Genomic DNA, 16,620 nt, shown 5'->3' on the forward strand with positions numbered 1-16,620 from the left:
AACTATCTCATATTTATACAGCGAAACAATGAATATTCTATTAGCGCCTATACATATTCATTACATAACCCCGCCTACTCTCGCTTCGTATGCTAATTAGCTTATCAGTCCTTGCGCTTGTGCAAAGCCTTCCAAGAATTGTGGGCCGGGGTCTTCAGGATGTGGGCAGTGGTCTTTGGGAGGAAGGCCGTAGGTCTTCCTCGTGATGCACTTTTCACCTTTTGCTTAATCAGTTGTTTTCCAAGCTGTAAAAATGCTGAGTTGGCTTTCGGTTTAACTGAGGGTCGGCAGATAACAGGATGTCTCAGTTAACAAGACATAACGGACAGTTGACTCAAGTTATCTCAAGTCTCAGCCTGACTGAGGGTTAACAGATACCGGGATGTTTTCAAATAACAAGATGCTTCAACATAACAGAAGGTCAACAGATAACAAGATGTCGTTTACTTTGTTCTCGCTAACTCTTAACCACAAGTTTTATTCTATCCTAAAGTGAGTTTATACAATATCATTCCCCCCTTTTCTGGAAAATCTAGTAAATTCTTTTACTTAATACGAAAATTTTCTTCCCAGTCTTATGATATGTACCCCTCAATACCTTGCCATGCACAATTGTCAAGGAGGCTAACATGGACATTCGTTGTAACAATTTTCAATTCCAAACAAGTAATACAAAAGACAATATTAAACTTATACCAACTAATATCAATTAAACAATAATTGGGTGACTCAATGTGTTCAAAATCCCAGTTGCAGTTGGTGACCATCCAGAGAGTGTATCCCACCAGTTGTGACTTGTGTCTTGTTTTTTAACTAGTTGCTTCAGTAGTGTGAGGGTAGGTAATAACTTACGATACATTGTGTTGTTAGACTTGATCAGCTGATGGGATACCACTGGTGCCAAATATAAAATATCACACCCGACGATTCTTGCTCCGTATCAAAACATACATCCTGAGCCTCAATTGTATTGCTTTCACAAATAAATCCTTGTTGTTCACGGGTAACACATGATTCTAGATTTACAGACTGCCATTTCCCATTCTCCATCCGTGCCCATGTTCTATGCTCCGAAGGATAGAGCACTGTCTTCTCATGGTTTAATCCTAGTGCAATGATCAGGTGGATAACATAAACTGTGGCATTACGTATAGTAAGCACGAAGGCAGTAGCCATGTTAACAATGGGATCATAAGTACAATTTACCAGGGTCTACAACGACTGGAACTTCTTCTCAAAATCATTGGCATTGTCCCAAACAGCCTTTCGGACTTTAGCCGGAAAAATGCCTTCACTTCCTTCCCTAATAATCAAGGCAGCCGTTGCCTGTAACCATAACTGTGCTTGAATACAACTAAGAGCTAAGGATACATTATCTTGTGTCCACTCTTCTCCTAATTTTCACCATTCTGATGGTTTATATAAATAGTTACCATTTGTTCGCCAGATGACCATAACTGCTAACTTTCCATTAAAGTTCTTATCCTCTGTTGTTACGGCTTTAGTTCAAGGCCACCCACCATTCTCTATTATCACAGAGGCACCTTCTTGAATCACAATTACAACTATAAGCCATAAAAACAAAACAATTCTATGAACAAATTTTCTACCAACCATATTACCAAATACTCCCAACCATAATGTCCTCATTTTGTTCGACTAAGCTTTAGTTTCAGTTCATCGTCACCTAGTGTTACTTTCCAAGGAGCTCCTGGAGCCTTCTTCACTCGGGAATAGTGGATCCAAGCAGCTTGTTCTCTAATCTTGATAGCAGTGTGAGTGGTCAGCAACACTTGATAGGGTCCATTCCATTTTTCCTCAAGGCTTTGTCCTGAAAAAGTCTTTATATATATATAGTCCCCAGGCTTAAAGGGGTGGATTGGTTGATCCAACCCTCTAGCCCTGGTCCCTAACACAAATTTATGTACTTTATTTAATTGTTTTTGAAGTTCAGTTATATAAGTATATAAATATTCTGATCCCAGCTGCGTTAGATCCTCTCCACTAAATAGAAATTGATATGGCCTTCCATATAAGATTTCAAAGCGGCTCAAATTCTCTTTTACTCTAGGTTTAACTCTGATTCTAAGTAATGCTAAAGGAAGGGATAGAAGCCATGACAAATTAGCTTCTTGTCCGATTTCAGCTATTTGTTGTTTAATCAAATGGTTCATTTTTCTACCTGTCCACTTGCCTGCGGTCTATAAGGAGTATGCAGTTGCCAATCTATCTTTAGAATCTTACTTATCTGTTGTACCAATTGCACACAAAAATGTGAACCTCTCTCAGAAGACATTGCTACTGGAATCCCAAAGCATGGTATTATTTCATTTAACAAGACTTTAACCACTTCTCTTGCTTTGTTTGTTCGACAGGGAAAGGCTTCGGGCCATCCTGAAAATGTGTCAGTCAGAACCAGTAAATAACAATACCCCCCTTTTCTAGGGAGTTCTGAAAAAATCAATTTACCACTGTTGTCCCAGATAATTTCCTTTACCGATTATCCCAAATTTTATTCTATTCTTGGTATTGGGGTTATTGCGTAAACAGATGCTACATTGTTGAGTTACTTGTTTTATTGTTGTGTTTTATTGTGTTCTGTAAGAACTATGGGCCATGTCAAATTAGAGGGTATTATTACGCGGACTTTTTGGTTCATGTATATAGTTTGGATTTTACCGTCTGGTATCAAAGACAATGCCTTCACCTCAGTTATTTCAGCTGCCCGTTTAGCCTCCTGATCTGCCAATCGATTTCCAATTTCAAAATCAGCGTTCCCCTTTTGGTGTCCTCGACAATGCATGATAGCTACCTTTTCTGATTGTTTTACAGCCTCTAACAATTTTTAAATTTCTTCAGCATGTTTTATCTGTTTTCCCTGAGCAGTCAGCAATCCACGTTATTTCCAGATCGCTCCATGAGCATGTACCACACCAAATGCATATTTAGAGTCTTGTCCAAATATTTATTTTCCTTCCTGCTGCCAGTTCCAGTGCTCACGTAAGTGCAATTATCTCTGCTTTCTGGGTGGATGTCCCAGGGGGTAATGGTTTGGACTCGATTACCTGTTGAGCAGTTGTAACAGCATATCCTGCCTTACGTTGTCCTTGTTTTACAAAGCTGCTTCCATCAGTATACCAATGATTCATCAGCATCTTATAAAGGTTCTTCCTCAAGATCGGGTCGACTAGAATACACAGCCTCCATTGTTTCTATACAATCATGAGTTATAGGTTCATCCAGAGTTCCGCTAAGGAAAGAAGCTGGATTTACGACGTTAGTGACCACAATTTCCACATAATCTTGTTCCACTAATATTGCTTGATATTTTAAAATCTTTGTGGTGAAAGCCAACAGTTTCCTTTTTGTTCCAAAACTGTTGAGACCGTATGGGAGACTAACACTGTCATTTTCTGTCCCATTGTAAACTTCCGAGCTTCTTGTATATTGATAACAACAGCTGCAACAGCTTGAAGGCATCAAGGCCATCATTTACTTACTTCATCTAGTTGTTTAGAGAAGTAAGCTACTGCTCATTTATAGGAACCCAATCTTTGTGCTAGTACTCCCAAAGCTATCCCTTGTCTCTCATAAGAAAACAACCAAAAGGGTTTCGAGAGATCCGGTAATCCCAAAGCCGGTGCTTGCATCAATTCTCGTTTAAGTTGTTTAAAGGCGTTTCCTGCTTCTCCAGTCCAGACTAACTTTGACTGATTACTCTTTATCAATTCATATAGAGGCTTTACCATTAGTCCATAATTATAAATCCAAAGGCGACACCAACCTGTCATTCCTAAAAAGGTTCGTAGCTCCTTTACCGTTTGGGGTTCTGGAGTCCGGCAAATGACTTCCTTACGTTCAGTTCCTAGTTCTCGCTGACCTCCTGAAATTCCAAATCCCAAGTAGGTCACGTGTTGTTGAACCAGCTGGACTTTCTGTTGAGAGACTCGATATCCATTTAAACCCAGAAAATTAAGGAGACTTATACAACTCTCTTTAGTCTTGGTAGCTATTAAGAGATCATCTACATATTGTAACAAAGCCCCTTCAGTGTCCAGAAGTATCCAAGTTTCAAGTTCCTTTGCTAATTGGTTTCCAAAAATAGTGGGGCTATCCTTGAATCCTTGAGGTAGCACTGTCCACGTAAGCTGTGTCTTTCTGCCTGAGTCAGGGTTTTCCCATTCAAAGGCAAATAGGTTTTGGCTTTGTCGTGGTTTAACCCGGCTGGCAGCTAAACACCACACAGCCGTTCGCTCACCCTCCCCCCTCCCTCTCTGGGACGGGGGAGAGAAATGGAAAGTGAAGCCCGTGAGTTGAGATAAAGACAGTTTAATAAGACAGGAAAATAATAATAATAATAATAATAATACAATGATGATAATAGTACTACTACTAATAATATGTACAAACAAGTGATGCACAATGCAATTGCTCACCACCCGCTGACCGATGCCCAGCTTAACCCCGAGCAGTCCGGCCCCCTCCCCCCGGCTAGCCACCCCTATATATTGTTTAGTATGACGTCAGATGGTATGGAATACCCCTTTGGCTAGTTCGGGTCACCTGTCCTGGGTCTGTCCCCTCCCAGCTCTTACTGCACCCCCAGCCTGCCTGTTGGCAGGACAGAGCAAAAGTCTGAGGTGTCCTTGGCTTGGTATAAGCACTGCTCTGCAACAATTAAAACATCGGGGTGTTATCAGCACTCTTCTCATCCTAAGCCAAAACACAGCATTCCACCAGCTACTAGGAAGAAAATTAATTCTGTTCTAACTGAAACCAGGACAGGCTTTCAGTGGCTAAGGGTAGGCAGAAGAAGGGGTCTTTTAAATCCAGTACGGTAAACCAGACTTGACTATTCTTTAATTTAGTCAGCAAAGTATAAAGGTTTGCCACTACTGGATGTATGTCCTCGGTGATCTTATTTATGGCCCTCAGATCCTGAACTAGCCTATAGCTTTTTCCATCTGCCTTTTTAATTGGCAATATGGGTGTATTGTATTCTGATTCGCATTCAATCAATAATCCATACTGTATAAATCTATCAATTATCTCTTTAATTTCTTTCCTATCTTCTATCCTCAAAGGATATTGCTTAACCTTAATGGGTTTTCTTTCCTGGCTTTAATTTTATAATTATTGGGGTCACATTTTTAGCTCTTCCAGGGACTTCAGTGGCCCAAACTCCTGGATATACTTGATTTATGATCTCTAAGGGTATTTCACTTTTAGGGTCTGTTTGTATTAGTGCCAGGCTTAACACATTTATTAGTTGTTCTTCTCCTATTCTTAATTCCATTTTCCCTTTTTCAAAGATAATTTCTGCTTCTAATTGTTCTAACAAATCTCAACCTAATAGAGATTTTGGAGATCCAGGTGGATATAAAAACCTATGTATCCCCATTTGTTTCCTGTTATAAATGAGGTCTGAATTTTGTAATATTTATAAAACAAATATTTCTAAAAGGTATTAAAGTCAAGTAAACAGTGCTGGGTGTGCGGGGAGTCTATGCTCCATTAACACGCACACACAATCATCAAACTTTATAAATACATGTATACAGAACATTGCTTTACATAATAACCCGAGTATGACTATACATACATACAATCAGGATAGGTAACAAAATTTCTGCTAGTCAGAAAGCTGGTTTTGGTCTCTCAAAAATATTTGTAGGTGAATTTTAGGTTGGTCATATGTGATGTAATTTTTATCTCTAAGGCTGATTGCTAATAAAGGTAAGGAACTGCAAATGCTCAGCCTACTGTATCAACTTTGACAATCATTCTTTTTGGGGATCACATCACAAAACACTGAAGATTTTTGAACTGTGAGTTATATTGTGAGAAACACTCCGTAGCCAATAACTTAGGCTCAGGCGAGGATCTCAGTGAAGTAGTAATTTATTCACGATTGCAATGGCGGGCGCTCACAAGCAGGAGAGAGAGCACATCTACTAGTTCCAAAATACAGTTTATATACTTTTTGATGACAGGACCCTCCCCTGTTTCCCCACTGAGTGGGTAATCCAGGTTCACAATCTATCTGATGCTTCACAAACAATGCATGGCCTTTCATTAAATTTCAATTTCCTTTTGCCATTTTTACTGTTTGAAGTGGTAATGTTTCTTCACTTATCTGACTTGACTTAACAGTGTGATTTTCACCTAATTGTCCTAAGGAGTCTGGTTGTCTGCATTTTACAAGGTCATCTGCCACATTCCTTCCTTCTAAACAATGTAACTCTACAAAAACAACATTTATTTTCCCACAATTCCTTCCTTTTCCTTTTTTATAAACTGTTGATTTTTGCAAAAACTCTTTTTAAACTTTTTTTTTTTTTTAAAGGTGTAATTTGGTAAATATCTTCCTCTTCTTCACTTTCTTTGCTCTCCATTTCCTCTAATATCATCATTTTATCTGAGTAGGGTGGTGGATCCATGGTCATTTGTTTCAATAATGCGGTTTCAATTAACCGCTGAACAAGTCTCCTTACACAGGGGAGAATGCAACAGCCAATAGCTGTCAAAACTTCTGCTACTATGATCAAGGATGTAAATATGGACATTACCATCCCTTTCCGTTTACCAAACCAAGATTCCAAACATCCTGTGATGGAAGTGTCTGCTCATGAATTTTCTGCCAATTCATTGGCAAGGGTGGTAAGCCCTTGCAATGCTCTTGTTACTGTGCCATCTGGGGCAGTATTGTTAGGGATGAAAGTACAACAACGGTTGCCCAGCATCATGCATACACCACCCTTCTCCGCGAGCATCATATCTAATGCTATCCTGTTTTCCCAAGCCATTTTGCTGATGGCATCTAGTTGTTCAGCAATTCCTCTTATCGCATCCCTGGTATAATTGATGAATCTCTTCTGATTATAATAGATATAAATAATCCAATCCACATTCTTATTGATTGTTACCCACCAGAACACTGACTCAAACCCTGCAGCAATTTGATTCCTGGCTTTCTGTTCATCGGTGTCGTGGTTTAACCCGACCGGCAGCTAAACACCACGCAGCCGTTCGCTCACCCTCCCCCCTCCCTCTCTGGGACGGGGGAGAGAAATGGAAAGTGAAGCCCGTGAGTTGAGATAAAGACAGTTTAATAAGACAGGAAAAAAAAATAACAAAATAATAATAACAATAATAATAATGATGATACAATGGTGATAATACAAAAGTAATAATAGTATGTACAAACAAGTGATGCACAATGCAATTGCTCACCACCCGCTGACCGATGCCCAGCCTAACCCCGAGCAGTCCGGCCCCCTCCCCCCGGCTAGCCACCCCTATATATTGTTTAGCATGACGTCAGATGGTATGGAATACCCCTTTGGCTAGTTTGGGTCACCTGTCCTGGGTCTGTCCCCTCCCAGCTCTTACTGCACCCCCCAGCCTGCCCGTTGGCAGGACAGAGCAAAGGCTGAGATGTCCTTGGCTTAGTATAAGCACTGCTCTGCAACAATTAAAGCATCGGGGTGTTATCAGCACTCTTCTCATTCTAAGCCAAAACACAGCATTCCACCAGCTACTAGGAAGAAAATTAATTCTGTGCTAACTGAAACCAGGACATCTATCCACCCCTTATTCCATACCATTTATGTCATGCTCAGGTTACACTCTTTTCCATACATTCTAATTAGTCACCTATAGTAATCATGGTAGTGATAACATACAGTATAATATACTATTTAACATGGTGCAATTCAGTTCATGGGCTATTCTCACCCAGTATTAAATCTCCTTGAGGTACACACCGGACCTCTCCGTTCTTTTGCATCACCCACCAAGTATATCCAGGTCCCTGAGCGAAAACAATTCCACGAATAGGTTTGCCTTTTCCTGAGGCAGGAGTAGCCCAGACTGTTTTACCCAGCATATTTTTTACATGCACTACAGGAACTTTATCCCCATCTACAGTACGTAACAGGTTTGATTGGGCAGGTCCAGCTCGGTTGGTAGATCCCCTAGTATTGACTAACCAGGTGGCCTTTGCCAAATGCGTATCCCAGTTTTTGAACGTCCCAGCGCCCATTGCTTTCAAGGTAGTCTTTAACAGGCCATTGTATCGTTCAACTTTCCCGGAGGCTGGTGCATGATAGGGGATGTGATACACCCATTCAATACCATGTTCTTTGGCCCAAGTGTCTATAAGGTTGTTTCGGAAGTGAGTCCCATTGTCTGATTCTATTCTTTCTGGGGTGCCATGTCGCCATAGGACTTGCTTTTCAAGGCCCAGGATGGTGTTCCGGGCGGTAGCATGAGGCACAGGATATGTTTCCAGCCATCCGGTGGTTGCTTCCACCATTGTAAGTACGTGGCGCTTGCCATTGCGAGTTTGAGGGAGTGTGATGTAATCAATCTGCCAGGCCTCTCCATATTTATATTTCAGCCATCGTCCTCCATACCAAAGAGGCTTTGACCGTTTGGCTTGCTTGATTGCAGCACATGTTTCACAGTCATGAATAACCTGTGCTATAGCGTCCATGGTCAAGTCCACCCCTCGATCACGAGCCCATCTGTATGTTGCATCTCTACCTTGATGGCCTGAGGTGTCATGGGCCCATCGGGCTATAAATAATTCACCTTTATGCTGCCAATCCAGGTCCACCTGAGCTACTTCAATCTTAGCAGCCTGATCCACCTGCTGGTTGTTTTGATGTTCTTCAGTAGCCCGATTCTTGGGCACATGAGCATCTACGTGGCGTACTTTCACAGCCAGGTTCTCTACCCGAGCAGCAATATCTTGCCACAATGCAGCAGCCCAGATAGGTTTGCCCCTACGCTGCCAGTTGTTTTGCTTCCATTGCTGTAACCATCCCCACAGGGCATTTGCTACCATCCATGAATCGGTGTAGAGATAGAGAACTGGCCATTTTTCTCGTTCAGCAATGTCTAAAGCCAGCTGAATGGCTTTCACTTCTGCAAACTGACTCGATTCACTTTCTCCCTCAGCAGCTTCTGCAACTCGTCGCGTAGGACTCCATACAGCAGCCTTCCATCTCCGATGCTTCCCCACAATACGACAGGACCCATCAGTGAACAGGGCATATTTCTTTTCATTCTCTGGCAACTGGTTGTACAGTGGGGCTTCTTCAGCACGACCCACCTCCTCCTCTGATGATATCCCAAAGTATTTGCCTTCTGGCCAGTCCATGATCACTTCCAATATTCCTGGGCGACTGGGGTTTCCTATTCGAGCCCGCTGAGTAATCAGTGCAACCCACTTGCTCCATGTAGCATCAGTTGCATGATGCGTAGAGGGGACCCTTCCCTTGAACATCCAGCCTAGTACCGGTAATCGGGGTGCTAGGAGGAGCTGCGCTTCAGTACCGACCACCTCCGAAGCAGATCGAACTCCTTCATATGCTGCCAATATCTTCTTTTCAGTTGGAGTATAGCGGGCCTCAGATCCTCTGTATCCCCGACTCCAAAACCCCAGAGGCCGACCTCGAGTTTCCCCAGGTTCTTTCTGCCAGAGGCTCCAGGTGGGGCCGTTCTCCCCGGCTGCAGTGTAGAGCACATTCTTTACATCTGGTCCTGTTCGAACTGGCCCAAGGGCTACTGCATGGACTATTTCCTGCTTGATTTGTTCAAAGGCTTGTCGTTGTTCAGGGCCCCATTCAAACTCATTCTTCTTACGAGTTACTTGGTAGAGTGGGTTTACAATCAGACTGTAATTTGGGATGTGCATTCTCCAAAACCCCACAACACCTAGGAAAGTCTGTGTTTCTTTTTTGTTAGTTGGTGGAGACATAGCTGTTATTTTTTTGATCACATCCATTGGGATTTGACGACGTCCATCTTGCCATTTTATTCCTAAAAACTGGATCTCCCGTGCAGGTCCTTTGACTTTATTTTGTTTTATGGCAAAACCGGCTTTCAGAAGGATTTGGACTATTTTCTTCCCTTTCTCGAAAACTTCCTCTGCTGTGTCACCCCACACAATAATGTCATCGATGTACTGCAGGTGTTCAGGAGCTTCCCCCTGCTCTAGTGCAGACTGGATCAGCCCATGGCAAATGGTAGGGCTGTGTTTCCACCCCTGGGGCAGCCTATTCCAAGTATATTGGACTCCCCTCCAAGTGAAGGCAAATTGTGGCCTGCACTCTGCTGCTAGAGGGATGGAGAAAAATGCATTAGCGATATCAATTGTGGCGTACCACTTGGCTGCCTTCGATTCAAGTTCATACTGAAGTTCCAGCATGTCCGGCACTGCAGCACTCAGTGGTGGCGTGACTTCGTTCAGGCCGCGATAGTCCACTGTTAGTCTCCACTCGCCATTAGACTTTCGCACTGGCCATATGGGACTATTGAAAGGTGAATGAGTCTTGCTGATCACTCCTTGGCTTTCCAATTGACGAATTAGCTTATGGATGGGAATCAGGGAGTCTCGGTTGGTGCGATATTGCCGCCGGTGCACAGTTGTGGTAGCAATTGGCACTTGCTGTTCTTCGACCCTCAGCAACCCCACAACAGAGGGGTCCTCTGAGAGACCAGGCAAGGTAGATAATTGTTTAATGCCCTCTGTCTCTAAGGCAGCAATACCAAAAGCCCACCGGAACCCTTTTGGGTCCTTGCAGTATCCTCTTCTAAGATAGTCTATGCCAAGGATACATGGAGCATCCGGACCAGTCACAATGCGGTGCTTTTCCCACTCATTCCCAGTCAGACTCACTTCAGCCTCCAATACAGTCAACTGCTGAGATCCCCCTGTCACTCCACAAATATAGATGGGCTCTGGTCCTTTATAGCTCGATGGCATTATAGTACATTGTGCACCGGTGTCTACTAAAGCCTTATACTTCTGTGCGCGTGATGTGCCAGGCCATCGAATCCACACAGTCCAATAAACTCGATTGTCCCTTTCCTCCCCCTGGCTGGAGGCAGGGCCCCCCTAATCCTGGTCAGAATCTTCCTCGTTTCTGTGTTTGAAGGACTGTCTGCTGGAAGTTGGAGCAGCAAACTTTTCGGAGAATCCCTTTTTCCTGATTGTTTTCTTTTGCAACTCACGTACCCGTGCCTCTAGGGTCGCGGTAGATTTTCCATCCCACTTTCTCATGTCCTCTCCATGGTCTCGTAAGTAAAACCACAGGGTGGCACGGGGTGAGTACCCACCATATCGTCTTCCTTGTGTGGGTGAACGCCTACCCCTGACAGCTGAGACACTGCTTTGTACAGGTGCGAAGGAGAATAATCTCTCTTCAAGTTGGTGAACCTTTTCAGAAAGTTTCTCCCAAGTGTTCTCCTTTGGTCGGTGGGCACTGGTTGGTTCAGGTGGGGAGGACAATAGATTCTCTTCAAGTTGGTGAACCTTTTCAGAAAGTTTCTCCACAGCTGAGACGCAGGCCTGTAAGGAAGAGGAGAGACTTTCTTCGTACTGCCGGAGTTGTTTAGCCGCTTCACCCACTGTGGGTTCCTCATCCTCTTTCCAGGCCATTATTGCCAATGAGCTGGCATATGATGATGGTGCACTCCGTACAAACTTCCGCCACATGGGTCGTGTACACTTGACTTCATCTGGATCTGTGGATGTTTGTTTGAGGTCTGGATCCTCATAAATCACTTCCCGTACGGCTAATTCCCTCAGGTACTGGATTCCCTTCTCCATAGTGGTCCACTTGCCTGGTAGACATAAAATATCTTCCTTGAAGGGATACCTTTCCCTCACAGCTGAGAGGAGACGCCTCCAGAGGCTGGTGGGTCGTGCTCCATCTGCAATTGCTTTGTCAATGCCGGCGTCTCGAGCAAGGGATCCCAGCCGCTTGGCTTCCCTGCCGTCTAATTCCACACAATTGGCTCCAGAGTCCCAGCACCGGAGCAGCCAGGTGACAAGCTGCTCACCTATACAGCGACCAAAATCTTTTCGCACATCTCGTAGCTCGCGCTCGTTTAGGCTTCGGGTAGTTACTGTTGCTCTTTCGGCATCCTCATCTTCCTCCTCCTGAATCCTTGACGGCCCAGCGTCGTCATCATCTTCGTCATCTCTATACTTAGTTTTGGCAGAAGCCTTACCTGGATTGGCAGAAGACTCTCTGCGTTCTAAACGACTTGAATTTCTATACCATATTTTCACCTTCTCTACAGGGGCAGCTTGCACTGCTACTGCTCGTTTCTCTGACTTTGTTACAGGGTCTGCCACAGGGGTTGGAATGCCCTCTGCAGGGTCAACTTGCACTGCTACAGCTCGTTTCTCTGACACGGCCACAGGAGCTGGAGCGGCTACAGGAGCTGGAGTTGGAGCTGGAGCAGTTGCAGGAGCTGGGACTGGAGCAGCAGTAGGAGCTGGAGCTGGAGCGGCTTCAGGAGCTGGAGCTGAAGCGGCTTCAGGAGCTGGGACTGGAGCAGTTGCAGGAACTGGGACTGGAGTAGCGGCCGGAGCTGGAACTGGAGCGACTGCAGGAACTGGGACTGGAGCAGCTGCAGGAGCTGGAGCTGGAGCAGCTTCAGGAGCTGGGACTGGAGCGGCTGCAGGAGCTGGGACTGGAGCAGCTGCAGGAGCTGGAGCTGGAGCAGCTTCAGGAGCTGGGACTGGAGCAGCTGCAGGAGCTGGAGCTGGAGCGGCTGCAGGAGCTGGGACTGGAGCGGCTGCAGGAGCTGGGACTGGAGCGGCTGCAGGAGCTGGGACTGGAGCGGCTGCAGGAGCTGGGACTGGAGCGGCTGCAGAATCCACCGTAGGGGTCACAGTGGCCGTTGGATCTGTCACAGGGTTTGGAGTGGCCGCAGGGTCTGTCACTAAGTTGACAGCAGTATCAATGGCAGCTCGATAGGCATGAGCCAGGCCCCAGCACGTTACAATGATTTGTGTTACTTTGGAACTGCCAGAATCATTACACCTTTTTTTCAAGCATTCTGCCAGTTTTTGAGGATTTTGCCATTGTTCAGGGGTGAATTTCCAACACACTGGGGGTGCCAACTGCTCTAGATGCCTGCCCATATCCACCCATACTCCCTGCCACCCACAACTATACTGCCTCCGGGCAGATCTCCGGATGAGCTTCATAAGTAGTTGTTTAACTTTAAGCAGAATCTGAAGTGCATTCATGAGGCAGAACAACAAGACTATGGTATTCTGAGTATAAATACCAAGTTAGAGTCATGACCAGATATCTTATCGTCTCATAAGCCATTGCTATAACACTTAGTACCATAATGGTCTGAAACCAGGGCCCGGAGAGGAGAAACAACACTACAGAGAGCAAATACGGAAAATAATGTACTATAATACTCAATTTGGAAAACAGGCGCAGCAGAGTTGTGATTAAAGCAATCAGCATCATGACAAGTGACTATTAAGCAGGTCTAATCCTTACACCAATTTTAGTTTAACACACTCTGATCAGATCTGCCGTTATCTCAACCTTTCGAGCCCCACGTTGGGCGCCAAAAAGACTGTCGTGGTTTAACCCGACTGGCAGCTAAACACCACGCAGCCATTCGCTCACCCTCCCCCCTCCCTCTCTGGGACGGGGGAGAGAAATGGAAAGTGAAGCCCGTGAGTTGAGATAAAGACAGTTTAATAAGACAGGAAAAAAAAATAACAAAATAATAATAACAATAATAATAATGATGATACAATGGTGATAATACGAAAGTAATAATAGTATGTACAAACAAGTGATGCACAATGCAATTGCTCACCACCCGCTGACCGATGCCCAGCCTAACCCCGAGCAGTCCGGCCCCCTCCCCCCGGCTAGCCACCCCTATATATTGTTTAGCATGACGTCAGATGGTATGGAATACCCCTTTGGCTAGTTTGGGTCACCTGTCCTGGGTCTGTCCCCTCCCAGCTCTTACTGCACCCCCCAGCCTGCCCGTTGGCAGGACAGAGCAAAGGCTGAGATGTCCTTGGCTTAGTATAAGCACTGCTCTGCAACAATTAAAGCATCGGGGTGTTATCAGCACTCTTCTCATTCTAAGCCAAAACACAGCATTCCACCAGCTACTAGGAAGAAAATTAATTCTGTGCTAACTGAAACCAGGACAATCGGGAACTCCTCTAGGCACCCCAATAGAATCTATGTACACTCTATCATCAAATGATAAGCCTCCTAAGCCTCTTTTACTTCTTCTGGGTATTTGTGATGTTTCTCTTTCAAATGCCGGGGTGAAGGGTATAGCTAATTGAACAAGTGCACAAGTGCCTCCCCAATTAGATGGTACGGTGGACCGTAAGATCTTCTCTCCACAGTACCGCCAGAGATCTGCCCTGGGGATCTCAAGTCTTGAGTAATTTCCCATCAAGTCCTTGGTAGTAGCATTCAAGGTCCTTGTGCACAAGGCAAATTCTCCCAGATGCTGGGTAGCATTCACACCCTGCCGTGAGAGGCAGGCTGTATGGTTACCTATGGCTGTGGAGAATACAGGAGGAGCGCTGATATTGCTATTATGCAAGGAAGGGAATAGCAAAGAGAGAGACTTACAGGCCTCATTTCCCCAGGCAGTCTTTTCTTGGTGCAATGCAATCAGACATCACATCCCTTGGGATTCTTCGGTCCACCCCAATGGGAAGGGCACTATCTGGGCAATTGTAGTGGGTTTACGTGACAAGGTTTAGGTAGCAGGGAGCCATAGGGGTGGTTTCTGTGAGAAAGATCTAGAAGCTGACCCATGTTTGGGAAGGGCCCCATTGTTTTCCAGAGCTGAGCAAATAAGCGATGTTTCTTTGAGCCTCTGTGAGAGCATATTTAAGACAGGGAAAAAAACGCTGCGCCACACAGCAGCCGGGAGAGTGAAGGGAGTGAGGAACGGCACCAAGGTCAGTGTAGAAGGAGGGGGAGAGGTACTCCAGGCGCTGGAGCAGAAGTCTCCTGCGGCCTGTGGTGAGGACCATGGTGAAGCAGGCTGTCCCCCTGCAGCCCATGGAGTACCACGGTGGAGCAGGGTTCCACGCTGCAGCCCGTGGAGGAGACCATGCAGGAGCAGGTGACCTGGCAGGAGCTGCTGCCCGTAGGGGAGCCAGGTTGGAGCAGTTTTCTCCTGAGGGATGGACCCCGTGGTACGGACCCATATCTGGAGCAGTTCTGGAAGAGCTGCTGCCTGTGGGAACCCCACGCCGGATCAGTTCATCAAGGACTGCATCCCGTGGGTGGGACCCCACAGCACAGGGGACGAGAGTGACCGAGAAGGAGCGGCAGAGAAGAAGTGCTGTAGACTGACCATAACCTCCATTTCCCCGTTCCCCTGCGCCGCTCGGGGGGAGGAGGTGGAAGAGGGTGGATGGGGGGGGAAGGTGCTTTTGTTTTTTTTTCTTTTGTTTCTCACTTCTCTAGCTTGTTAGTAATGAGCAATAAATCTTACTGTCTTCTTATGCTGAGTCTGTTTTGCCCGTTACAATAATTATTGCGTGATTTTCTCATCCTTATCTCAACCCTTGAGCCCTTTTCACATATTTTCTCCCCATTCCTCTTTGAGGAGGGGGAGTGAGAGAGCGGCTGTGGTGGAGCTCGGCTGCCCACTCAAGCAGAACCACGACAGCAATCGGTCGTCCCGAGGCACAAGCATAGCAATTGCTATGGTTGAGACTCTGGACAGTATATCTGACCCATTCTATCCAGGCATTCACATCTCCATACCCTGTTTCAATCTCAAATGTTTGCCTAAGATATTTTATTTCTTTAACTGTGACAACTGCTGTATTTCGAAGAGGTTCTCCTGTTTTCTCTCCTGCTTTCTCCTTGAGTTTCTCCTTGAGTTTCTCCCTTTCTCTGATGGCAGGAGAGTATCGTTCCCTTACAGCTATTCTCAGTCTGGCTGTTGGGTCTCGTCCAGTTACATCTGCTCCAAGACCATAAGTACGGTTTGTAAGGTAGTCAGCCTGATTAACTGTTATAGTTATTGGATTACATTGTAGATGCTGACAGTTGGGCTGAACCATTCCTTTAAATATGTTAATTTGTTTCTTTAATCTCATAAAGTAGATAGATGAGGTGGGTGTAGATGACCATCCTTTATGATTGGTCGTCCACCATACATCAGCCCAATCCGGGCAATGGGGTCCTTCAAACATACTGCTTGTCTTAGGTTCAGGGCAGAGATATTTGTGTTCTTTGCTCAATCTCCACAAGTTAACACCTCACAAGCATCAAACGTAATAGATTGTGGTTCATAACTCTCTGTCACATTCACCCATAATTTGACAGGATATCCTGTCTTTGCTATCATCTGGTCAAATCTTTTCCAAGTTTCCACTTGACCAAGGCCTCCTCTGAGGCTTATAATTACCAGAAACAAAATTAATAATTGATTTTTCCCTATCATCGTTTTTAAATCTTAGGCTTCCAAATAATTATTAATACACAAAAAAACAATAAAAAAAATAGGATGTACTATAATAAACTCCTCTTGGGATCAGTTCAATTTGTTATAGGTCTGTCCTTTTTAGTTACCTGTGAAAATAAAGGGTTAGTTTACAACTATAAGCTTTTATCCTGCTCAGAGTCTATTACGAGATTTTTCTTTTTGATTTTAACTTTCAACAAGTCTTCTGTAGGAACAACTTCCCAGGCACTAGGGTCAGTAGATGCTTTCACTCGAGTATAGTGAGTCCAACCTTTTTCCGCAGTTCTTATGGCCGTTTCAGTGGTTAGCAGTACTTGGAATGGTCCT

General features: G+C 44.8%; 1 long non-coding RNA gene and 1 pseudogene across 2 annotated transcripts in view; both read left to right on the plus strand.

Annotated features, from left to right (window-relative positions):
- LOC311426497 (mitogen-activated protein kinase kinase kinase 1-like) overlaps nucleotides 1–16,620 on the plus strand; it is a 286,004-nt pseudogene that overhangs the window by 64,511 nt on the left and 204,873 nt on the right. The gene's annotated exons all lie outside the window — the stretch shown is intronic.
- On the plus strand, nucleotides 7,032–12,854 carry LOC311426427. Its single transcript, XR_014686744.1, has 2 exons — nucleotides 7,032–8,378; nucleotides 10,837–12,854. It is a non-coding gene; the product is annotated as an uncharacterized lncRNA (long non-coding RNA).

The sequence above is a fragment of the Aythya ferina genome (genome assembly GCF_964211825.1).
Source record: "Aythya ferina genome assembly, chromosome: W".
NCBI lineage: Eukaryota > Metazoa > Chordata > Aves > Anseriformes > Anatidae > Aythya > Aythya ferina.